At 37.4% G+C, this 26,865-nt stretch overlaps 1 protein-coding gene across 1 annotated transcript in view; it reads left to right on the forward strand.

The window, feature by feature from the left end:
* The window catches only part of LOC102166013 (uncharacterized), a 460,798-nt gene that overhangs the window by 939 nt on the left and 432,994 nt on the right, over positions 1-26,865 (forward strand). The window lies entirely within an intron of this gene.

Genomic DNA, 26,865 nt, shown 5'->3' on the forward strand with positions numbered 1-26,865 from the left:
GGAGATGGCTTAGTGAGTTGAGCCTTCAACTCATGCCCTTGATTTCCACTGTAGCAAATTACTCATATAAACCCTCTGATTCATGAGGGTAAGAAAAGACTCAACTTTGTAATTGAAGCGCACCACTTTAGACATGGTATCCCATCCTCTTTCCAACGATTGTTAACATCCACCCCACCACTTTTTTTTTTTTGATGATGATGTACAATTAGAAAATATTTGTAATGAGGCCACTTCAGTTTTGAGTGATTATTTTGCCTGCTTGGGAGTGGTCAAGGCACACTTCAGTTATGGCATGGGTTTTCCAGCTCAATCTCTGTCATCTATCGCAATGAGGAAAATCAGGCTTGGGGCGCTGAAGTTTTTAAAAAGAAGAAACATACCATCATACACATGCCATTATATAAGTATGGTGCCATAAATAGGGTGGCTTGCTCATTGATATGTCACCCATGTGACAGAGATTGGCTGCCATCAGATATTGGCTACCTTTTAGGGGTGGGTTGGCTCATTTTCTTTCTCCATCTAGTCTCTCTTTATATTATTTCATCTTCTTTTGTGAATTCCATTTACACCTGTATGCTGATTTTTACCACACAGTTTAGGAGAAACCTCTAGTAGTATATTCAACCACTGGTAGGTAGTCTGAAATTGGAAGCGCAAATGCAACATATCTAGAATTAAATTTCACTACCCTTGAGCCTTACTCCTCTTGTTCCTGAGTTCACTATCTCAAGGAATGATACTGGGCTCCATTCAGAGGACTACTGCAGGAGGATCTTGATGACTCTTAACATTTCCTCATTCACACCATTACCTCTGCAATCAATCAATTAGCAAGTCCTAATGAAGCTGGCAAGTAAATATATCTCCTCTCAATTGTCAGAGACATTATGCAAACTCAGACCATCATCAGTTCTTGCTGGATTATTGCCACAGCCTCTTTCGTATCTGGGATTCCAGTGCTTTTTCCATGCTGCCGTCAAGGAATTTTCCTCAAAGCTCACATCTGATCCTGTGACTCAACTGTTTCTTTTCTCGGCCTCCCATTGTCCTCAAAGTAGTTGAAATTCTCTAGAGTGGCTTCTGCAGCGTTTTTGTGTGCTTGGCCTCCACTTACCTCTTTCACTCATTTTATTTGCTCCTCTACTCTAGGACCTACTTGCAGTTCTCTTCCCATACTGTGCTCTTTGCCTTGGGCCCTCCTTCTGTCCAGATCACTCTCTGCCCCTTTTGTCTGGTTGGCTGGCATTTTGTCTTTAGCACCGTCTTTTTTTTTTTTAGAGGGTTTCCCTGAGTCCTGACTTAGCTATCCCTCTAATGTATTCCCAGCCATCCAGGATTCACTGCAATTTGTAGTTAGCCGTTTTCCCTCTACCATTTCCTAATTAATGCTTAGAATTCTTTCACCATAACCATGCATCCTGTATATCCTCTAAGGGTTTTACCAGCTATGTGGTATTGACTAAGTTACTTAAGTTTTCAGCACCTCAGTTTCTTCATCTATAAAATGGGAATGCAGTAAACATGCTCTTATCTGATTTCCATCTATCAGTTTACTAGATTAGCTGTCACTCTGTGTTCCCTCTCTAAGATTTATGGACTAATGCTTAAAACTAGCTGAAGTCTAGTGGGTCCCAGCCCTTCCCTAGTATACCTTTGCATGTTTGCTCCTACTCACTGTAGTTCCTTCCAGACGTGCTTATATCTATAATTATATGATGAAATTAAATATTGCATCAGCCAAATAAATAGGAGTGCAACCAGAAAGTAACTTCATTTCTATGATAATGAAGTTGAAGCTTGGGAAAGATTCTTTACGGGTAATCACTAAGACAATACTATCAGATTAGATTTGGGTGAGACAATTGTAAGAACTGGGTAGAAACTAGAAATCTAGGCGATTTCTTCACACAGATTGCTTTGCAAGCATCTTTAAGTTTTTGCTCCACTTTAACATTGTCACAAGTGAGAATTGATTAGCAGAGGATGTTTTATGGGTGTGGCTTGTTGTGCTTACTCAGAACTTCACATGATTTTTGAGAAAGTGAACTACAATGATGTGGAAAGGATATATCACACGTTAAAATATGGCTGTTCTCCATCTCAGTATATCCTGAGCCATGCAGTCAATAGAAATAGGAACTAGTCCTGCATGGGAACTTTAAATCAATGTTGTATTTTTGCCAACTTCCCAAACCCTTCTAAACTACAGGGCAGAGCTTCCATGGGCTGTCTTCCCTGCCCCCCATAATGCCAGGTCTCTCATAGCCCCGTGCAGCTTCTTTTAGTACCTAAACAATAGGAATGAAGGCACAGTGCCAGGAAAGATGGTCTTATTAGAGTGGGAAAAGGAACGTACAATTTTGTTTAATTACCCAAATTTATCAGTGAATAACAGTGACCCATACCCAAAAAACAGCTTTAATGTGTCACTGAATTCTCCGATCCTCTCATGGTGTAGTTTTTCTAGGTACACACACACACAGTATGGGAGTAATTCTCAGTTCTTGTGGCTAATCTTTCACAAATAAGGATTTAGTGTGAGGTGATCAGATTCATTTTGAATATGGGTCTTTTAACATTTGGACTAAAATGTGATCAAGTGTTGAATTTCTCTATTCCTTAGAGGTTTTTACTGGTTAACCCAGGTAGCTGAAAATGGACTCTCTCCATTGGAAATGACCTAAATCACAGTGGACGGTTTCTCATTTATAACTTTGTCCTGGAGAATGGCAAGGCCCATCCATTTTCAAAACAGCCGCCTACCGTCCATTCTGTGGTTAGTAAACCCAGCCCCTGTGCTCTTTTCAGTTTTCCTGTTTTTTTTTTTTTTTTTTTTCTTCCTCCAGCAAGTGTGAGACTGTCTTATCTTGAGTGCTGGCAAGGGCAATGACTCACTGATAAAAAGTAATAGAGGTGCTAAGCTGTCAGTTTTAACATCCAAGGACAAGAATGAAAGCTAAACACTCAGTACTTGCTTTATCATTACAATGAATGACACAGTTTGTGTAAGTGTGAACTGTGAAAAGGGAAAAGAGATAAGGCAAAGGAGGAAGAAAAGCACAAAAATCCCCAGATAATGATGCCAAAAGCAAATGTTGCTGTACTCTGTAACCTAACCATATCTTTTCCCATTCATTAAGGCATTTTAGAAGAAATAGATAACCCCCTTTTCTCACAAGAAATGCAATGCTTAGCTTACAGAGCGGGAGAGTAGAATCTTACTTTACAAAACCCCTGCAATGAACATGACTTAACTCTTTAGATAATATTTAGAAAAATGAAGATAGCCTACCATCCGTTTCTCTCACGTTGGCCAACTGTGCCGTTATCACTTGAATTGAAAACAGTTATCTGTATGTTTGCTTGCTATAACTTAAACGCATATGCTAGCTTTTATTTCTCTCATTGCTGAAGTCACCAATGGAATAATGCGTGCTCTGAGGAAAATTTGTATGGTGGACAAAACTGGAAATCACCTTGGTGGAGCCTAGAGCTGCTGGGAGCTGTGAGCCCTGGGGTCAGGGTGGGGAATGGGTGAAGGCTCAGAGTGGCTGTGACCCCACCAGATTTTCCTCAATGGTGAGTGTCCTTTCCCATCTGTAGATCCTTTCTGTGTGTGGTCTTCAGTTTCTCCACTTCTTTAAGGACCTCAGGCTATTATTTCCTCTTCTTCTTCCAACACTGGCCCATGTTTTTCTCTAGCCAGCAGCAGTAACTCCCCACAGCAGTCAAGATTGCCAACAGCCATCTTAACTCCCCTGGGAATTTCAACACATAAAAAATAGGCCACCCCATCAGAAATGCAGAAATCCAAATGCTTGCGAAGTTGTTTAGAGGATGCAGGGTGGTCAGAAGTCTGACACTGAGGTCAGAAACAGTGTGACTTTGGCTGACGGAACAAGTTGATGCTTCATTCTCCTCACCTGTAAAACACTATGAAGTCCCAGGTGGATTCTAATTCTTATTACCTAACCCCAAAATTGCTGTTTTCTTTTCATTATTCAGGGAGATAGAGTGAGTTAACTACAGAAACATTCTTCTGCTGGGGTTATTGACCAATGGAATGATGGAGTTAAATGAACCTTCAACTATTCGTCCTAAGTAACATGAGGAAAATAATGTTAAGATGCAAAACAAACAGAAACCATTTTATAACTTCATGTAAGACCTTCAAACTCTGTTTTATGACAGCATACAGTTCCTGAGCTTTCAAATAGGAATTTCATTAAGGCATTTCAAAAAGTTACTGTATAACTCAATTTGTTATGATTTATGCCATGAGGTCAAAAAGAATGATTAGGTATATTTACTAAAAAGACATATATCCCTCTTGGGAACTTTTCTGCAGAATATTTTTCTCCCACTTCTTGGAGGAACAGTTGGCCTATACACTACTCTAAGAATTAATTTGCATTTCCAAACCAAGAGAGCACTCATAACTGAGTTATTTATTGGTTTTTTTTTTTTATAGTTTCATTCTCTTACACATTGGCTATTTACCCAGGCCTGATTATCAAATTATTAAGGTGACTTTGTCATGAATAGTTTCAAAATTAAGTTCTCTGCTTAATTCTGTTTCTTTTTCTCAAACCAAGAAACCCTATCAAGCTACAGAACTCACAAAAATCATTCTGCCTAAGTATTTTCAAATAGAGAATGAAGAAGGATTTTGGTTATATGGAGTCTTTTTTTAGTGTGACTTTGTGCTCCTCTTACAATGAAGGCAGTACAAATACTTTCCTGCTAAAAATCTTAAGTTTTTAGTCCAGAGCTTTACACGCTTCTGTTGTGTTTATACATACACACAAAAAGATTTCCAGGGAAATACTGATATAGAGCCTGAAGAAGCTTTCAAGGGCACCTTGCTTATCTGCTTGCCCCAGGGCACAACCATGTCTGCAGCAGGCAGCCTCCACTCCCACTGTAGTGATTTCAGACTTGAACAACTTTTTCGGTCTGAGCATTCATCCTTAGAACCCACATACATGAATTCCTCCTGCTCCCTTGCTGCTGTTTGAGCTTTTCTGCTTCTTCTGGGCAACAGAGAAACTCTTACCAGAAATATTCCTTAGCTTTCCTTTTTGCAAATTGAATAATTGTGGTTCTTCTTAATTCTTTCTCCCAAGTACTACTCTTCCTCTGACACCCTCACAGGAATCAGAACTGTCTTCTTTCTGTTTATTTGCCTGGTATGGATGAGTATGGTGGGGCGAAAGTAAGAGACTTTTTTTTTTTTTTTTTTTTTTTTTTTTTTTTGTCTTTTTGCTATTTCTTGGGCCGCCCCTGCGGCATATGGAGGTTCCCAGGCTAGGGGTCTAATCGGAGCCATAGCCACCGGCCTACGCCAGAGCCACAGCAACTCGGGATCCGAGCTGCGTCTGCAACCTACACCACAGCTCACGGCAACGCCAGATCATTAACCCACTGAGCAAGGCCAGGGACCGAACCGCAACCTCATGGTTCCTAGTCGGATTCGTTAGCTGCTGCACCACGACGGGAACTCCGAAAGTAAGAGACTCTTACAGTTCCACAAATGAAGATATTTGTCAGTTGTCAGACTCTCACTATTCTTACTATTCTCTAAATACTCAATATGCCTTAACTCAGTTATTTCTTAGAACCATCCCATAGCATCTCATAAGGTATCCTCCATGTGTTACCAGATAAGGAAATCGAGGTCTGGAGATGCTAAGGAATATGTCTCTGCTAGAGCTGGGATTCAAAGCCAGTCAGTCTGACTCCACTAGTGTCATAAGAAACAAGCATTCCCCAAGGTCTTCCTTAATGCTCCAGAGAAGGGGGTTCCAGTCTGTGGGTTGGGATGAGTAAGGAAAGTTGTGGAACTTTTGTGGAAATTCTTAAAGGTAATTGATTGCAGGCACTCTCTCTACTTTTCTTCCCTCCTTCTTCCCTCCTTTCTGCACTAATCAATTTTGGGAGAAAATATTTGCCTTATGCAGATATATGAACCAGTCACTTTAGGTTCCGGTTTATAAAGGTCGATGCCCCTTCTTAGATATCAGAGTGGTGCTTGGAATCTCATCATTAGAGGTTAACTGCATGTGCTCAGGCATGGCTGTCTCCCTAAAGTACACTCCACCTCCAAGAGCGTTGCATAAGGTAGCATTTTAAGGTCAATGTTCTATGAAACTACACAAGGCTTCCTTGAGAACCTAGTTGGTAATCAGAAAAGGAAGAAGATGTAGAAGGGGAAACAGGCTTAGCTTTCTCTTTTTTTTTTTTTTTTTTTTTTGCAATTTTGTCTGGGGCTGTACCTAATTCAAGGAACCATGAATGGGATACAAGTGATCCAAGAAGGCCAGAGAAATGAAATGTTGATACTAGAGATTATATTTCAATTGTTGAGATACTTTACATGTGGTAGCAAAATTTTCTTTTAGTTTTGGTTTATTAGCTAATGCTAATTTTATGCTTTTCTGACTCTTTTTTTTTTTTTTTTTTTTTTTTCCCACTGTACAGCAAGGGGGTCAGGTCATCCTTAGATGTATACATTGCAGTTACAGTTTTTCCCCCACCCTTTCTTCTGTTGTGACATGAGTATCTAGACATAGTTCTCAATGCTATTCAGCAGGATCTCCTTATAAATCTATTCTAGGTTGTGTCTGATAAGCCCAAGCTCCCGATCCCTCCCACTCCCTCCCCCTCCCATCAGGCAGCCACAAGTCTCTTCTCCAAGTCCATGATTTTCTTTTCTGAGGAGATGTTCATTTGTGCTGGATATTAGATTCCAGTTAGAAGTGATATCATATGGTATTTGTCTTTGTCTTTCTGGCTCATTTCACTCAGTATGAGATTCTCTAGTTCCATCCATGTTGCTGCAAATGGCATGATGTCATCCTTTTTTATGGCTGAGTAGTATTCCATTGTGTATATATACCACCTCTTCCGAATCCAATCCTCTGTCGATGGACATTTGGATTGTTTCCATGTCCTGGCTATTGTGAATAGGGCTGCAATGAACATGCGGGTGCATGTGTCTCTTTTAAGTAGAGCTTTGTCCGGATAGATGCCCAAGAGTGGGATTGCAGGGTCATATGGAAGGTCTATGTATAGATTTCTAAGGTATCTCCAAACTGTTCTCCATAGTGGCTGTACCAGTTTACATTCCCACCAACAGTGCAGGAGGGTTCCCTTTTCTCCACAGCCCCTCCAGCACTTGTTATTTGTGGATTTATTAATGATGGCCATTCTGACTGGTGTGAGGTGGTATCTCATGGTAGTTTTGATTTGCATTTCTCTTATAATCAGCGATGTTGAGCATTTTTTCATGTGTTTGTTGGCCATCTGTATATCTTCCTTGGAGAAATGTCTATTCAGGTCTTTTGCCCATTTTTCCATTGATTGATTGGCTTTTTTGCTGTTGAGTTGTATAAGTTGCTTGTATATTCTAGAGATTAAGCCCTTGTCAGTTGCATCATTTGAAACTATTTTCTCCCATTCTGTAAGTTGTCTTTTTGGCTTTTCTGACTCTTACATGGTATAAGGAGAAATTTTTTTTTTAATGTCCCAAATTGGCTAGCTCTGAGTTCTAGTTTCCCAAACAACTCTCCCCCACCCCAAACAGGTTTTTATTTTACAATCTACATTTAAACTATACCCATGGTGTCTTTTATTTTTTGTCTTATTTTTAATTTTTTTGTTTCTATTTTTATTTTTATTTTATTCAAGTATAGTTGATTTATAATGTTGTACCAATTTCTGCTGTCCAGTAAAGTGAGCCAGTCGTACATATATACACATTCTTTTTCTCATACTATCTTCCATTATGGTCTATCCCAAGAGATTGGACATAGTTCCCTGTGCAGTACAGTAGGACCTCACTGCATATCTATCTAAATGTAATAGTTTGCAACTACCAACCCCAAACTCCCCGTCCCTCTCCCTTTTGGCAGCCACAAGTCTGTCTTCTGTATCTGTAACATAAAGAGACTCCCAAACAGCTTTTAGAAAAAGCTGCCCTTCAAATCCATTGTTCCAGAAACAACTCAGAGTCTTCCCTTCTTTAGGGCTCTTGGCCAAGTCCTTTCAGTCATGCATGAGTTAGAGTCTTATTCACATTCAAAGACCCAACTCAAGTTATAAGGTAGTAACTTTCATTATCTCAGTTTATATTTACTAAGCCATCAATACCGTGACAAATAAATTTTATTATAAATAACATCATAGACATCAGAAATAAAAATCTATATTTTCTGATATTATAAGAGGAAGCGCTAGAGGCACACGCTAACCTATGTTAAAAGTTGTGAATTCATTTTAAAATGAATTTAGAGCTCTCATCTATGATTTTATGAGACTTTACACAAAAATAATTCATATAAAAGTGTATTGATTTTTTTCAGATATTTCTTAAATGTTATTAAAAATAAAGTTTATTTGAATAGTTTGTCCCAGAAAAGTAAATTATTTAATGTACTGGTTAAAAAAAATTTAAAGCCCAGGCATGTATTAAAAACAGGACTTTGGACTAAACCTTTATTTCGCTTAATGAAAATACACATAAGGAAGTCAGTGGAAACATGAATAATTAATTACATTAAATGCTGATAGGTCTGTCCTAAAAGGATTCTATAGCATTAGAAGTTGATGAGTTTTTTCCTGAAGTTTGTGATTATTCATCAAAATCCAGATGCTTGGGAGGGGAACAATAAAATGTCCTATAGATTTTTTCCCTTGTCATTTTGAATTTTTCCCTGTAGTGTTAATGAAGGTACATGCTAAATCTCTCAAAGTGAGGGTCAAATTCTCCATCTGGTTATTAATTATATTTGACTTCTTGTGATGCAAGATGAGAAAGTTGGAAACAAAATTATGCATAATTTGAACATTACTGATTGCAGTCACAAAGTCTCTTCCTAAAAGTTTTGCCCTAGGCAAAAAAAAAAAAAAATTTTTTTCTTAAATCAGTTTTTGTAAAAATCACTCAAATGTAGCATGCTTGGCTTCATTAAAAATAACTGAAAAAAAAAGAATAACTGAAATATCCTAAGATCATCCATATTTAGGAACTAAGATGTGTTTTATATGTGACTAGATCTGAAATTAAGAGCAATCAGCTTCTGAAAATTCTGATATTTAAAAGAATAAAAGGAGGTTTAGGTTAGAGAATCAAGATTTCTCTCACCTTTTATTATCCTTAATTCTAAAACTTTATATTAGCTATAATTCCTCCATCTACCATTTAGAAGGCACTGAGTCAAATGAAGCAATTAATAGCTGATAGTATTTCTCCAAAGGTAGTCGGTATAACTCTAGCATGACGTATAGGGGAGGATTATTGACATAAAGACTCTTTGACCTGTTTCCTGATTTAGTGAATCAGAAATTCTAGAGATGGGTTCTGGTCCTCTGCATTTTAACACACCCTCTTGAATTTGAGAATCTGCAGTTTGCTTCTCTGGATTTGTGGGGGAGTAATTTTCCCATTACCATGTAGCCTTGCTTATGGTTTCTTTCCATGGATGATGAAACTCTTACCAGGAGGGCATAGAACTCCTCTCTTCCTATCCTGCTCTGTCGAATACAGACGAATCTGAAGGAGCACAGAAAAAGACACTGATTCTGTCTTGTGTGATCATGATTGCCTGGGACCAGTATGGGAATTTGGAGAAGAGAGGGATAGTTTCTCACATGTTTACAGGGACAAGGAGAACACATTCCATGATGCTAAGCAATAGATACTTAGATGATAAGAACACTAAAGAATATGCTGTGGTACAGATTTGTAAGTTAGCCAGGACTGAAATACCAGAGATCCAACAGGCCAGGCCGCAGTATTTAGTTGTCTACGCTCGAGGCCAAAAAGAAGTGCTTAAATAAAAGCTATGGAAAATCCAGACATCAGGAAATTCCTGAGGATATTTCTCTTACAACACTTGTCAGCGGATATGTGACTGTGTGTGTGTGTTGGCTTCCTCCCCATGATGTGAGAGCTCCTTGAGTCTTTGAGGCCCCGGACAGGGCTGACGGTGGTCCCTGAATACCTGTCACAGCTGGTAGCACTGCCTTTCACCCAGCCTCTGACCCTCCTCAACTCTTCTCTTTCTCTGACAGCCTCCAGCCTACCTCCTGCCTCAGCTCTATTTTCAGACTGTGTGCTGATTCTCTGAGTCTCAGCACCCCCCTCCCTCCTCTCCCCTATTCCAGCCCTCACTGTCCTTCCCGTGGATTCAGGGTAGAGCCTCTTACCCAATCTCTGATGCCACTCTCGCATCTCTGTCATCAGTTCTCCACAAGGCAGCCCAAATCTTCTTTGTAAACCTAAACGGGATTCCTCTCCTCTCCTCTCCTGCTCAAAATCATCCCATGGGTTTTCTCACACTTGGAATAAAATTTGAAGTTTTCCCCAGGGCCCATGAGGCCCCACAGGATCTGCTTTCTTCCCCACCTTCACTCCCACAACTCTACCGATCTTGAACCCCTCTGCCTCTGGCAATACCACACTTGCTCCCTCTCCCTTTATCTCTGGAACATACCAAGTTTATTGTTATCTGAGGATGGTTTCAGTTGCTGTTCGTTGGACTGGACCATGTTTCCCTGATCCCTCTCTAGCACATTAAGGTTTTGCTTGAATTTCACCTCCCAGAGAAACTTTTCTTACCACAGCTTCAAAATAGCTTCCCTTTCCTGCTTGCCCCCAGGTAATTCCTAGTCCTAGAAGACCTATTTTCTTCTTTGTATTAGCACTACCTGAAATTAAATCATATATGTTATATGCATATGTATATATGTATGTGTGTGTGTGTGTGTGTGTGTGTGTGTGTGTGTGTGTGTGTGTGTATAAGCCCTCTGGCTGGTTGGGAATTTCATCTTGTTTACTTACCCCTGAAAGTTCATGCCAAAACAAGGTCTGCCAGGGCTTAGTAATCAATGGAACTTCATGGAAGGTCTACATGGAAGATCTGCATCCCCAAAGCGGTTACACATCCAGGGTTTGTATACCTGGCAGAAGGCCTAAAGGACTGACTGTTAGAAGCTTTGTGTTTCTAGGTGCACATAATTCCCTTGAGCAGAATGAGCTCCTTGCAGGTGAGGGCTCTTACCTGGCCCTTCCCTCTTCCTCCTTGATTATATTTTCCCATCGGAACACATTAATTTCTTCTGTTTGGATTAAATAAGTCAAGGAGAGGGCTAGTTCTTATTAACTGAAAAGCAACTTGGGGCTTATTTCATCCTGTAAAATAATCTGAAAATTAACGTTGCCCAACAGAAGGAGACAAGGTAACATTCAAGTTGTCATGAAACAAGTCAGTATCAGATAAGACAACAGAGACTTGATAATAGGTTTTTTTTCCATTTTTTTTCTTTCTTATTCTATACCGATGAGAACCCAAATACCCGATAAAAATCCACGTGTTATTGGTGTTGTTGCCAGTACAATTTCAGATTCCTCATCAAGATTATCAAGGATACTGGTGTGGGTTGTATGTACTAACCGCCTCACTGTCACATTTCTAAATGGGAAGTCTTAATGGGGCAAAAAACCTTGTGAATATGGGTAGTTGAAGTGCTGAGAAATCTTGTGCAGTATAGCGGTCTTATGGAAAGGTGGTTTCCTATTACCTTAAGAAGTATCTTGAAATGATCAGCCACCATCATAGGGGGAGCAGTATGGCCTTTGAGAATCTGATCCAAAATATGTGGAAAATGACATTAATCGTGAATGCAAATAAAATCATAAAGTTAGGTTACAGTTCTCCCCTGTCCTTAGAATTAGTTTGAGGATAATCTCAGAGTGGTAGACAACTGCTTTCCACATGTGAATTAAGGTTAAATTATACCAATGATGTCATTGCCATGGAATAAAAAGTGCTGTGATTTTTAGCGATGGCTGTTTCACCACAGCTGTGAGCAATGTGTTCCATAAAGACTGGTAGAATTCTCCCAGGAGTCATGTTAAAACCTTACTCTTGCAACTCTTTAGCAACATAGTAATGATTTAAAATGGATGCAAAAGTCACTTAACCACAAGGTCAGTATTTTATGTTATTTCCTAGTTAATAAGTTTAAAAAAAGGTCCTGATGTTATTATGTACATGATATATTAGGCTAAAGTCCAGTATGTGCTTTATTATTAAGCAAGTGTGCAAATTAAAATGAGGGTGATCAAATACAGTAAGAATGACTTTCTAGTTTTAAATGAAAGTATACGCACATGGTGCCTTTGAACTTTAAATGTTTGAAGAAAAATAGCCTGGGTCAAAGGTAGAACTAGATTTTTTTTTTTTCTCTTTAAAAGCTTTAGGACTGCATACTCTTATTTTGGTTGGATTAAAGCAGATCTTTAGCATTACTGTAACCGAGGTCAGAGCTGGCCTGGGGGGGATGGCTCTGTGCCCAGAAGACCCACTCTGCGGGAACTGCCATGGTGGCCCTCTCCACAGGTGTCCTCTATGGAGCACAGTTCTCTCTTGTGGGGTCTCAGTGATTCACCATTGACTTTTCATTGAAAAAAGAGAGTTTCTCAAAATGAGAAAAGGAAAACACCACCTAGAGCAACTAAAAATAAGTGGCTGTATTTAGCGGAGGGAAAGTGAAGTCAGGTGTTATATTTGTTGTCCTTCACCTCTACACACAAATCTGATGTGATGTGACTCTGAGCAGATTGCAGCCTCTGCCCAAGACATCTGTCTGTCTGGATCCTACTTGACCATATTTTCAAAAGAGCTATTTATCTGAGTCCTTGCAAAACTAAAGCCTCCTGGGTTGGATTGTCCGGGGAACGATGGTTATCCGGGATGGCTGAAGGCTCAATAGCAAATGTGGATAATGTTTTCACCATCTGTCTTCTGAGCTCATGTATTCATGAGTTTGGAGAATGCACAGATTATTTCCAAACGATTGATCACAGTATCTCCTGAATCTAGCCATGTGCCCAGCACCTAGTGCATTTTACTGCTCCAAAGAGTGTGCCTTGACATGAATAAAAGGAAAAGTTGGGAAAATGGGGAAAGTGGGAAAATGAAAATGATGCTGAGCATCAAGTCCAAAGAGCAGCATGTGATCACTTTTGGGGAACAACACAGAACCCTTAACTGGAAGAATGAGGCCATCAGCACAGGACAGGGCACTGTGGATGTTCGGGACTAAGATGTCAGCTCTGCCAGGTATGGGTATTGCATACCTTCCTAAAAGCTCTTCACAGTGTGGAAACAAGGCTGGCCTGACAGTTTACAGGAACTATTCATGGCAGCACAAACTCCCCCGGGGACATAGTTCCTCCTGTGGTAAGTCCCACCAGGAACACCTGCCTCCCTGCACGGTGCCCTTTTTCCTGGCGGCGTCCCTCCTTCTGCTTTGCCTACTAGAGTGCACATAAATCTGAAGAGCACCATGGATTGGTCTCTAGGCCTGGAAGATGTAGAATGGTTTCCAAAACACTTAATTTGCAATCAGGAAGTAGCTCAGACATCCAGCTATTTTGGCTTAATTAAGAAAAAAGATCTTTGACAGCTTCAAGTGGAAAGTTCTTGGGATGGGACAACCTTTAATAGCCCCAAACTTGGCAACCTTCAAAAGAAATGTTGCCAGTTCTTAATTTTAAAACGATGGCTATATTTATGCAGCATTTAAATAACTGGTTCATTCAGGGAAACTATCGCCCCAATTTAATTTGACGACATGTAGATGAACAGACCTTTGATTAATTCACCTTCCAATCACTTGTCATGATGTTGCAAAGGTGGGCTGATTTCTGTTTCACACAACTGATTTATGATATTGTTAAAGAGCTAAGTTTCAGTGGCTTTAAGCTATGCTTGAATTATGACTTAAAACAATGCCTTTCATTAATAGTGCTGGAGGTATGAAAATTTGCTTTCAAACTTAGTGTGACTTTTTTTGGTTTTTATTTTAGTGACATATTGATCGAGGATAAGTAGTGCTGAGTGCTCAAATGCACTTTAATCATGCTTTTATCTTATGCTCAGAAAACTACAACAGCCTCTTTGTTTTGCATTTTATGATGCTAATCTCTTTCCTCCAATCTATCCTAGACTCTTAAGAAAATTTCTTTAAATATTATTTAACAGTATAATTTTCTCCTCAAAAACCTTAATGCTATATATGTGTACAAATCTCATTATAACCAATCTGCTTGGACCTATGAAAAATAAAAGTATGGACAGGTATATGTGCAGGTAATGAATATGGAACGTATGATTGCATTTTAAAAGTTCGTGTTCCTTTTCTGTGTTTTCCTGTTTTCTGCAATGAGTACATCTGGCCTATGTGAAAACAAACTACATTTCATTTTATATTTTTAGATTTTCAATGATAATAATAATGGTGCCCATTTCCGTGATTAAAAAAAGAAACAGGAAAAGTGGAAAGCATATAAGAATGTAGACATAATCCAAATATATTAGTAATCACAATCAACATAAACAAACGAAACTCTAATTAAAAAACAGGACGTCATGGAGTTCCCGTCGTGGCTCAGTGGTTAACGAATCCGACTAGGAACTATAGGTTGCGGGTTCAATCCCTGGCCTTGCGCAGTGGGTTAAGGATCCGGCGTTGCCGTGAGCTGTGGTGTAGGTTGCAGATGTGGCTCGGATCCCACATTGCTGTGGCTGTGGTGTAGGCTGGCGGCTACAGCTCTGATTCGACCTCTAGCCTAGGAACCTCCATATGCTGCAGAAGTGGCTCTAGAAATGGCAAAAAAGACAAACAAAACAAAACAAAAACAAAGAAAAAGACGTCACATTGAATTTTAAAACAGAAAAAAAAAAATCCAGCTATATTCTTCTCATGGAATATGCACTTAAAACTTTTGAATAAAGCTTTAAAGTCAAAGGACAGAAAACGTTTTCTTACCACTCAGTGGTAAGCAAGGCAAAGTTGGTCTAGTTGTTATATTATCATAAGAATTAAACTTTAAGTCGAGGCATTCCTAGAGATGAGTTTAGGTCATCTCTAACATATAAGAGTTCTATTTTATAGGCGCCTAATAAGATAGTCTCAAATTGTGCTAGATGATCTTATGGTAGGTACATCTCTCAGTAATGGTAGGTACATCTCTCAGTAAGTGATAGGTCAAGCAAACAAAAACATCAGCAAGGGTATGGAAGATTTGAACAGTATGATTAAATTAACAAGTTTGATCCGTTCAGCATTACCAAAGAACATTGTATTCCACAATAGAAAAAAAATTTTTTTTTTCAAGCACACAAGGAACATTATGAAAACTTACTACATTCTAAAGCATAAAGATTCATCACATCAAAACATTGATATCATATAGCTTATATTCTTCTTTTTTTTTTTTTTTTTTTTTTTTTTTTGCCATTTCTTGGGCAGCTCTCGCCACATATGGAAGTTCCCAGGCTAGGGGTCAAATCAGAGCCAAAGCTGCCGGCCTACACCAGCGCCACAGCAACGCGGGATCCGAACCGAGTCTGCAACCTACACCACAGCTCACGGCAATGCCGGATCCTTAACCCACTGAGCAAGGCCAGGGATCGAACCCTCAACCTCATAGTTCCTAGTCAGATTCGTTAACCACTGTGCCATGACAGGGACTCCAGATATAGCTTATATTCTTAAAACACAATTCAGTGAATTTAGAAATTGATAGCAAGTTTGAGTCTAAGTTTCAAACTCTTAAAACATGTAAAACACTTAAAAACACATTTTAAAACAACTCAGATTCAAAAAATCATAATTAAAATTATAAGTATTTAGTAATAAATGGTTACAAAAATATTATATAACAAAACTTTTGGTAGAAATGAAAGTAAATTTTGGAATGAGTTTTATCTCCTTACATACTTTCATCAGAAGTAGGCTCAAAATTAATGAACTATATTATTTATCCATTAAAACAAGATTGCTTTAATGGTAAAAATTAATTAGAATAACTTACTGTATTAAAAATGAAAGGAAAAATATTTAATTATATCAATAAAAATGGTAAAAAAATGTTTAACAGAATTCAGCATTCATTCATGATAAAATGAATCAATGTCTGAGCAAGCCCATAATAAAACTGAACTTTCTTAACCTGGAAAAGGTCATACACAGGAGTGTACAGTCAACATCATACTCAGTGTGAAATGTCAGCAGCATTATTTTTTTTTAACCCAGAGCAAGCCAAAGATGTCTACTATCATTTCCTCAACCAATATTAAATGTTTCGCAAGTTTATTCGATACCAAAATAAAAGCACAAAACTCAGTGTATATCCACATACTTATAAAAATCATGAAATGTAATAAAAATAAAACAAAAAATTTTTTCTAATATCTCCCAAATCAACAACAATAACTAATTACTACCACTACCACCACCAACCAAAAAAAAAAAAAACTATCAAAATATGCATGCCTTTTATGGAAAAAATTATAGTGTTTTGTTGTAAGATATTAAATAAGACCAAATAGAGACATATATACTATATTCTCAGGTGTTGTGTTATGAAAAAGTGAATTCTCTCAAATTTTATCTAAAAATTCAAAGTAATTTCAACTTGGTTTTCATGGACTTGAATAAACTAATTCTAAAATATATATATGGCGTTTTAATTCTAGTTCTGTGAAATATGCCATTGGCAATTTGATAGGGATTGGATTGAATCTGTAGATTGCCTTGGGTAACATAGTCATCTTGACAATATTGATTTTTCCAATCCAAAATCATGGTTTATCTTTCCAACTATTTGTTCTATTTCTTTCATCAGTGTCTTATAGTTTTCAGAGTACAGGTCTTTTGCCTGCTTAGGTAGCTTTATTCTTAGGTATTTATTCTTTTGATGTAATGGTAAATGGGATTGTTTCTGTAATTTCTTTTTCTGATCTTTTGCTGTTATTGTATAGGAATGCCAGAAATTTCTGGGTATTAATTTTGTAGATGAAACTTTACTGAATTCATTGATGAGCTCTAGTAGTTTTCCTGTAGTATCTTTAGGATTTTCTATTTATAGTATCATGTTATCTGCAAATAGTGACAGTGTTACTTCTTTCAATTTGTGTTCCTTTCATTTCTTATTCTTCTCTGATTTCCATGGCTAGGACTTCCAAAACTATGTTGAATACAAGTGGCAAGAATGGACATCCTTGTCTTATTCCTGATCTTATAGGAAATGCTTTCAGTTTTCCAACTCTTGAGAATGATGTTAGCTGTGGGTTTGTCATATGTGGCCTTTATTTTGTTGTGGTAGATTCCCCCTATGCCCACTTTCTGCAGAGCTTTTATCATAAATGGGTGTTGGATTTTGTCAAAAGTTCTTTCTGTGTCTATTGAGATGATCATGTGGTTGTGGTTTTCACTCTTCATTTTGTTTATGTGATATATCACAACGACTGACTTGCAGATATTGAAGAATCCTTACATCTATGGAATAAATAAATCCCATTTGGTTACGGTGTATGTAGTGTTGGATTTGGTTTGCTAATATTTTGTTCAGGACTTTTGCACCTATGTTCATCAGTGATATTGGCCTATAATTTTCTTTATTTGTGTAGTGTCTTTGTCTGGTTTTGGTATCAGGGTAATGTAGCCTCATAGAATGAGCTTGGGAGTGTTCCTTCCTCTGTAGTTTTTGGGAAGTTTCAGAAGGATAGGTATTAGCAGTTCACTAAATGTTTGATAGAATTCACCTTGAAGCCATCTGGTCCTGGACTTTTGTTTGTTGTAAGTTTTTAAATAACAGCTTCAATTTCAGTACCTGTGATTGATATGTTCATATTTTCTATTTTTTCCTGAAACAAAAAAATTCTAAAATATTTATAGAAACACCAAAGACCTCAAATAGCCAAAGAAATCCTGAGAAAGAAAAATGGAGCTGGAAGAATCAGGCTCCCTTACTTCAGACTATACTACAAAGCTACAGTCATCAAAATAGTATGGTACTGGTACAAAAACAGAAATATGTATCAGTGGAACAGGATAGAAAGTCCAGAGATAAACCCACACACTTTAGTTCAACTAATCTGTGACAAAGAAGGTAAGAATATACAATGGAGAAAAGACCTCTTCAATAAATGATTCTGGGAAAACTGGGTAATTACATTTAAAAGATTGAAATTAGAACATTCTCTAATACCAAACACAAAATTAAACTCAAAATGAATTAAAGACCTAAATGTAAAGCCAGGAGAGCATAGGCAGAACACTCTGTAACATAAATTGTAGCAATATCTTTTTGGATCTAGCTCCTACAGTAATTAAAATAAAAATGAAAATAAAGGAGGAATTTCTGTACTGTTTTCCACAGTAGCTGCACTAATTTATATTCCCACCAACAGTGGATGAGGGTTCCCTTTTCTCCACATCCTGCTTAGCACTTATTATTTCTTGCCTTTTTGATAAATAGCCATTCTAACAGGTGTAGATTATCTCACTGTGGTTTTGATTTGCATTTCCTTAATTATTAGTGATGTTGAATATCTTTTCATGTGCTTCTTGGCCATCTGTATGTCTTCTTTGGAAAAATGTCTATTCAGCTCCTCTGGCCCTTTTTTAATCAGATTGTTTGTTTTTCTGTTGTTGAGTTGAATCCAGTTAACTAATACTTTGGTAAGATTACTCCAGTAGAGGTATTCAGGATTAAACAGAGGGGTCTAAAGAAGTGTTAGGCAGACTAATTAAGAGATTGTAGAATACTCCATGCGTAAGGAAACTTGGTCATGTAATTTGAGAAAAAGAAGCAAATTCAAGAAACTTTTTGAAATACAGATATAAAGATCTTAGGTGTAGGTGGCTAAGCCTTTTTTTATTATTGTGTCATTGTTAATATCTTTTATATTTTTTGAGCATTTGTTGGAAATGCATAAGAAAATGAGGAAAAAAAAACTATTGAAGAACTTTTGAATGATCCAACCAAGTAATTTTGCCCCCAGAAGAGCCTAAGTGAAATGTTTACTGGAACAAACACAAAACAGAAAAAAAAAATCAAAAATTTATTGTAAACATTCCTAAGGAAAGTTGAACAGTATTTGTTTGGACCTAAAATGATGGAATAATAGGTCATAGTAGTATTTTTTAATGAATAATGGCCAAACACTAGGCACAAATGGTAGAGACTTTGAACATGAAAATGTAAGAAGAGATGTGGTCAGCATACCATGGTGGTGAAGACCAGGGGTTCAAACCCTGAGTGATCTTTAGCAATATTGTTAATGATTTTAAGGCTCAGTTTCCAATCAGTAAAATTAGTGTAACGATATCTATTTCAGATAGTTTTTGTGGGACTTAACATAGTGTTTTTATATTCCTATTGCATTGCATAGCACACAATAAAATCTTGGTCAGTGACAGACAATAAAAATATTATGATGAAAAACATAATTAAAAGCAACTGTGTATTTTAAAGAAATAACTTTTTTTTTCCCTTGAACATTGTTCTGACCTATTTATAGTAATGTTTTTACTAGTGGAAACATCAGCTGCCTGGATTTGCTGCTTTGGAAGTGCTGCTCTTTTCCTCCAGCACTTCAAGAAACACTGAATGATACAACCAGATTTATTTTAGCTCATACTTTGATACATTTACTTCTTTTTCAGTGCCTTTGGAAAGGGCAAATTTCACTGAGTAAGGGTCGCTGTGATTTCACAAAACATGTATCTCATGCTTCCATGATTTGGAGTATATCCTTAGAGGAAAAAAGTTCAACATACACATCTCATTCCTAACCATCTGCAGGAGATAAATGGATAAACTCTGGGCTTGCATGCATTGAAACTCTGACTTCTGAGCTTCTCTTTCCTGTGGGAAATTCAGTTATCATAAAAAATAGAGTGGTTAAAAGGAAGGAAAGTGAGAATCCTTGAATAGGGAGGAAGATGGTCACTGTTTAGAGTGAATAATTTGCATCAACTGCCTATACAACTCAAATTGCACTGATAATAGTTGAATTTCTTGCTTTATTTTTTTATCAAATACATTCAACCTTTGATGGCTCAAAACTTTTTCCCCGTTTAATAGTAAAAACAATAAAGTCATATCTTAACTACATGAGTGGGGATTACTTTAGGATTTTAAAAATATGCATTGCCTTGGGAGAAAAACATACAACCTTTAAGGTGAAATGTGAAATATTGCTTTTAAATTATTAATCATATTTTATGGAGATACTATTTCAATCTTACTTGATTTTTGAATTATATTGTTTAATGCTTGGGGCTACATTCAGCCACTCTAAGAAATTAACCTCAGAAATATTTTAAAAGAAAATGAAGAGAAAGAACTTGAAACTTGGTTTCTTTATGAAAACCTGAAAAGTCTTTCTAGCAATTTTCTCAAACTGATCAAGCAGATGATCTGTTAATTGTCACATTTGTAAAATTTTAATGTTATTAATCATTATACTAACATGTATATTATGCCTTATTTGCATGTGGTTTTGGTATATTTTACCTAAGAGGAAAAATTAGATTTTCCTAAAGATGTAGCTTGTCTTCACGGTTTGGGGAGATGGATTTGGGGGAGAGGTAGGTGACTTCTAACTATAATTTGTTTTCATTCACTTACTCCTCTTATATAGGTTGTCATATATCAATTTAAGTAAATTTAAGTAAGTAGTGAAAAGATCAAATTTAAGTAAATAGTGAAAAGGAAAATTTTAAGTAAATAGTGAAAAGGGAAAAGATCAACTAAGTACACAGGGAATATCAGAGATGTTCTTGACAGGAACTCATTCACTAGAAAAATTTAATAATATTATTTCACAGCTTTCTTTAAAACTAGGAGAAATAAGTGGTAACAAAAGCTCTGTTTACATAAATTCAGACATGGATACATTCAATCATGACAATTAAATACAATTTTCAGTTTGCTAAAGTCCAAAGTAACTTCTTTTAACTTCTTTGAAAAAAATAAATGATCTGAACAAATGTTTTGCTTTTCGAGATTGGGTAGAGAGGAGCCAGTCTCAATGTCAGTATGGTAGGATATGCATTATCATAAAAGTGAATCCAGTGGTTAAAATGCCCACAGCTCTGTCTGGTGGGTGACACAAGATATGATGAGCCATGGACTGAATTGGAATCTCTGTTCACTCAGGCTGTTGGCTATTTCTCAGTGATGAAGGATGGGGGAATATGACTGGCAGAAAAACCCAAGAGTGTGTTAGTAAATAAAGTGAAAAATGAGGGCTAGGCTCAAGCTTATTGACTCCACAGCAATAAGAACACAAAGTGCAGAGTGCAAACTTTACTCCATAGGACAGAAATGATTATAATGGCCAATAATTTTCAGCACTTGTGGTACACTAGACACTTGAATAAGAGCTTTGCCCATCTTATGTCATCTCTTGATTTGTGATCCTCCTGACAGCACCATGTGGTAATTATTATCATTATCGCCATAGTATGAGGAGGAAACTGAGGCCAAGGGAGGTTAAAGAAATTGGACTCAAGTCACAAGTGATGTTCATAAATGCACTAGGTTTTGAACTTAGGTCTCTGATTCTGGAGCCTGTATTTTAAACCCCTCTCTGTGGTTCTGGATTAAGGGAAGACTAAAGGATTCCCATTGTAGGAGATTCTACTGTGATACCAGGATTAGGTGTTCATCTGGCACTGACATTCTTGATCAGTTTCATTTTAGGATCTAGTAATAGTACCTTTACCCTCTAGGAGACCAGTGGTAAATATGAAAGATCTAATAAGAAATATTGCCTGTTATCTATCATCAAAAAGCCTGCAAATAATAAATGTTCAAGAGGATTTAGAGAAAAAGTAACCCTCCTACACTGTTGGTGAAAATGTAAATTGATACAACCACTATGGAAACAGCATGGAGGTTCCTTAGGAAACAAACTACCATATGATCCAGCAGTTTCACCCTGGGGCAAATATCTGGTAAGGACAAAAACTCTAAATGAAAAAGATATATGTACCCCAAAGTTCATAGCAGCACTATTTACAATAGCCAAGACATGGAAGCAGCCTGAATGTCCACTGACAGAAGAATGGATAAAGAAGATATGGTGCACACACACACATACACACACACCCCCACTGGAATATTACTCAGCCATAAAAAAGAATGAAATCTTGCCATTTGCAGCAACATGGATGGACTTAGAGAATGTCAAATTAAGTGAAGTAACTCAGAGAAAGGCAAATATCATATGATATCACTTACATGTGGAATCTAAAACATAGTACAAATGACTCTATATATGCAAAGCAGAAACAGACTGACAGAGAAAAAAACAAACTTATGGTTACCAAAGAGGAAAGGGAGGGAGGGATAAATTAGGACTATGGAATTAGCAAATACAGAGTGCTATACATGAAATATATAAGCAACAAGGATTTACTGTACAACACAGGGAACTATATTCAATATCCTGTAATAAACCATACTGGAAAAGAATGTGAATCGCTGTACCCCTGAAACTAAGATTGTAAATCAACTATAATTAAATTAAAAAAGCAATAGATCATTGAAACAAATGTGAAAAAGAAATATTGCCTATTATAATGTAGATAAGCTGAAGAGAGCATCCTTTGAAATTTCCATCTGTTTGCTAGACATTTCCGTATGACTCTCTGTCAGACTGCCAACTGTCTATGAGGGTTCAGCAAGGGTATCAGAATAAAGATGTCCCCAAAGAGTTCATTTTGGGAAAGCTGTGAAGTAAATGTGGGAAAATGCCGCAGGTTAATTATTGCAGCCACTGAAGATAATAACATAAAGTCTATATACCATTACAGAGAAAAGTGATGAAAATACTAATTGGCATGAGCAGAATATAAGTTGCAAATGCATTATGATTATGGCTGTTTAAAAGGCACTCTTAAAAAAAAACCCCAGAAATACACTAAATGCTAGCAAATGGTTGTGTCAAGTTGGTAGGATTTTTTCCTCTCTAATTATGAGTTTTTTTGTTTTTTTAAATTTTTTTTAATTGTTATTTCCCCAATACAATTTTTTCCCACTGTGCAGCATGGTGACCCAGTTACGCATACATGTATACATTCTCTTTTCTCCCATTATCATGCTCCATCATAAGTGACTAGATATCGTTCCCAGTGCTACACAGCAGGATGTCATTGCTAATCCATTCCAAAAGCAATAGTTTTAAATAATGTAAATTATTGTCATAATAGAAAAGAATTAATAAATAGAAAATCAAAACAGAGAAGTCAGAGTTCATTTGAAAGAGACATTTAAGGCTTTTAGTCTATGGGGTTTCTTGACCTGTGATTGTGGCTGATGGTCAAGCAGGAAGAGCTGAAAATAATGATTCCTAATTTTTTGGAGTGTGAAATGCATTCTTCAGAGTATGGGGAGAAGCAGATTTGAAAGGAAGATAATTGAGTTCAGTTTAGACATTATAGAGTGTTGCAATTAACCTGAATACTGAATGCAGGCGAAGGAAGAGGAGATTTGGGGGGTAAGAAAATTTCTTAAGTTTTTCTTGTTAGGTTTGTTATATGTCAACTACCCACCAGACAACTGGTAATTTTAAACTGGTGTTTGGAAGAGAAGTTAGGAGTAGTGATTATCATAGGCGAGCTACATGTGTAATGCACAGTGACTACAACTCTGAGGGTGTATGACATTGTCCAGGAAAAGATCCCAGAGAGAAAACAGAGCCAAGAACAGAATCTTGAAAAACTCAAGTGAGTGGAAGGGAGTGGTTGAAACTGGAGGCATGGAGTCTGTTTCAGAGACTAGGGCTACATGTCTCTTGTGAATTATTGAGGACACTGGGAATGGAGTTAGATGCTGACAGTAAAAAGTTTTAGGTGAAATTGAGTTAGGGAGGTGACAAAGAAAGGAGAGGAAGGTAATTCCCAGATAGCTCTTGTATCAAGTCATGGAATGAGTGGTGGTGTCACCAGCTGATTAATGGAAGAAGTATACTTAGCAGATGTAGTGAAAATTCATGAATCTAGATTTTGAGTCTCAAATATCTGTGGTACTTCAGTTAGTATGTAGATCTGATTGGAGCTCAAGGCCAGCAGTAAATACCAATGTGGAGATGGTGGTGAAAACCATGGCAGTCTCCGGGAAAGAATCGGTCAGATAGCATCAAGGGCTGCAGAGAAAATTGGGACAAGGAGTGAGAAGGGGCCAATGATTTGGCTGTGGGAGGTCTTAGGTACTTTGGTCAAGGTATAGGATCAAAAATCTCATTGTAGTGGGTTGATTAGTGAATGTGGGGGAGGGAGTGACCACCCTCTTAAGACTGCTGGTACATATAAGGTACTGAGTCTTTTGTATTGGGGAGAAGATGCATGGCATGAAGGTAAAAGAAAAGAAAAAATGGTTGAAAATACTTCAATATGGAGATGCTGGACAAAGCAGGTCCTAGAGAAGGTCTCAGGGGTTCAGGTAGGAGTTGTCACCATGGAGAGAATAGGGTTACTGTTCTGAGGAGCCCACCCCGAAGTGCTTTGCAAACACATATGAAAGCAATAGTTCTCTCCTTTCTCCCTCTCCCTGCCAACCTAAATCTACATTACAACTAGACTGGCATTGTTCCAGAAAAATAATTAGCAATCTTCAGATTAATAGGTCCCAGCCACTCTTCACCCTTGAGCTAGCCATTGGAGTTACCCAAGTAAGGAGCAGTTCCATTACTAATCAACTCCTGACATATGCATCATCTGCCCTTTTGACTTTGAAATCACAGTGTATTTCCTCTTAATTCTTTGGCAGTAGAGACTTTTATTTTTGAGATGCCACTAGGCCTCCAGAGTGAATGTTACATGGAGCTTAGACATTAAGTCACGTAACCCCAAAATGTCCTCCAAATTTGGTAAGAATTCGTTTAGCTTCTTTTTTTTTTTAAATTCATGATGCAGCAAATGAGAAAAATCAAGAATATATTACATATTTTATGTATATTGCTTCAAACCTTCATTTCCAGAACGAAGGAAAAAACTAAGATCTGGAGAAATGAAGGAACCTTTTCAGTAGTTTGTGAAGACACAACAGGAGCTACAGAGGAGGTTTCCTGCCTTGAATTCTAGTGCTCCATACTGTGGCATAGTTGTCATTTTCTGTCGTGTAACACGTTCATGCTTCTTCCTGCTTTCACTTCTCTATTTTTTTTTATTATTTCACAATACAATTTTTTTTTCTACTGTACAGCATGGTGACCCAATGACACATACATGTATACATTCTTTTTTCTCTCATTATCATGCTCCATCATAACTGACTAGACATAATTCCTGGTGCTACACAGCAGGATCTCATTGCTAATCCATTCCAAAGGCAATAATTTGCATCTATTAACCCCAAGCTCCCAATCCACCCCACTCTGTCCCCCTTCCCCTTGACAACCACAAGTCTATTCTGCAAGTCCATGATTTTCTTTTCTGTGGAAAGGTTCATTTGTGCTATATATTAGATTCCAGATATAAGTGATATCACAAGGTATTTGTCTTTCTCATTCTTTCTTACTTCACTCAGTATGAGAGTCTCTAGTTCCATCCATGTTGCTGCAAATGGCATTATTTCATTCTTTTTTATGGCTGAGTAGTATTCCATTGTGTATATATACCACATCTTCCTAATCCAGTCATCTGTCAATGGACATCTGTGTGGTTTCCATGGCTTGGCTATTGTGAATAGCGCTGCAATGAAGATGCAGATACATGTGTTTTTTTTTAAGGAAAGTTTTGTCTGGATATATGTCCAAGAGTGGGATTGCTGGATCATATAGTGGTTCTATGTATAGTTTTCTAAGGTACCTCCATACCATTCTCCATAGTGGTTGTACCAGCTTACATTCCCACCAATAGTGCAGGAGGGTTCCCTTTTCTCCACATCCCGTCCAGCATTTGTTATTTGTGGACTTTTTAATGATGGCCATTCTGACTGGTGTGAGGTGGTATCTCATGGTAGTTTTGATTTGCATTTCTCTAATAATCAGGGATGTTGAGAATTTTTTCATGTGCTTGTTGGCCATCTGTATATCTTCCTTGGAGAAATATCTATTCAGGTCTTTTGCCCATTTTTCCATTGGATGGTTGGCTTTTTTGCTGTTAAGTTGTGTAAGTTGCTTGTATATTCTAGAGATTAAGCCCTTGTCCGTTGCATCATTTGAAACTATTTTCTCCCATTCTGTAAGTTGTCTTTTTGTTTTCTTTTTGGTTTCCTTTGCTTTGCAAAAGTTTTCAGTTTGATTAGGTCCCATTGGTTTATTTTTGTTTTGATTTCTGTTGCTTTGGGAGACTGACCTGAGAAAACATTTGTAAGGTTGATGTCAGAGAATGTTTTGCCTATGTTTTCTTCCAGGAGTTTGATCACTTCTCTCTCTTTAAAAGAATATCCAGCCATAGAAAAACAACAAAAAACAGTGCTGTATGCAGCAACATGGATGGATTTAGAGATTCTCATACTAAGTGAAGTAAGTCAGAAAGAGAAAGACAAATGATATGATATCCATATGACCTCACTTATATGTGGAATCTAAAATATGGCACAAATGATCTATCTACAGAAGAGAAACAGGCTCACAGAGAGATAGAATAGACTTGTGGTTGCCAGGGGGAGGAGGAGGGAGTGGCATGGACTGGAAGTTGGGGTTAGTAAATGCAAACTGCTTCATTCATAGTGGATAAGCAATGAGGTCCTGCTATATAGCAGAGAAATATATCCAATCATATGTGATGGAACATGATGGAAGATATTATGAGAAAAAGAATGTGTGTGTGTATATATATATATATATAACTGGGTCAGTTTTCTGTACAGCAGAAATTGGCAGAACACTGTAAATCAACTATAATAAAAAATTAAAAGACAATAATAAATATAATGTCTATCAAAGTTTAAAAAAATCCATACTTAATTGCATTTGCCCTCAAACAGTAGGCTTATCCTCTTATTCCTGTAGATGATCTAATCCGAGTTCTATATACAGTGACAGG

The sequence above is a fragment of the Sus scrofa genome, chromosome 5 (assembly GCF_054392235.1).
Source record: "Sus scrofa isolate SSC_HxYL_T2T_F1_AM1 chromosome 5, Sscrofa_HxYL_maternal_Yorkshire_Landrace_v2.0, whole genome shotgun sequence".
NCBI classification, from domain to species: Eukaryota; Metazoa; Chordata; class Mammalia; order Artiodactyla; family Suidae; genus Sus; species Sus scrofa.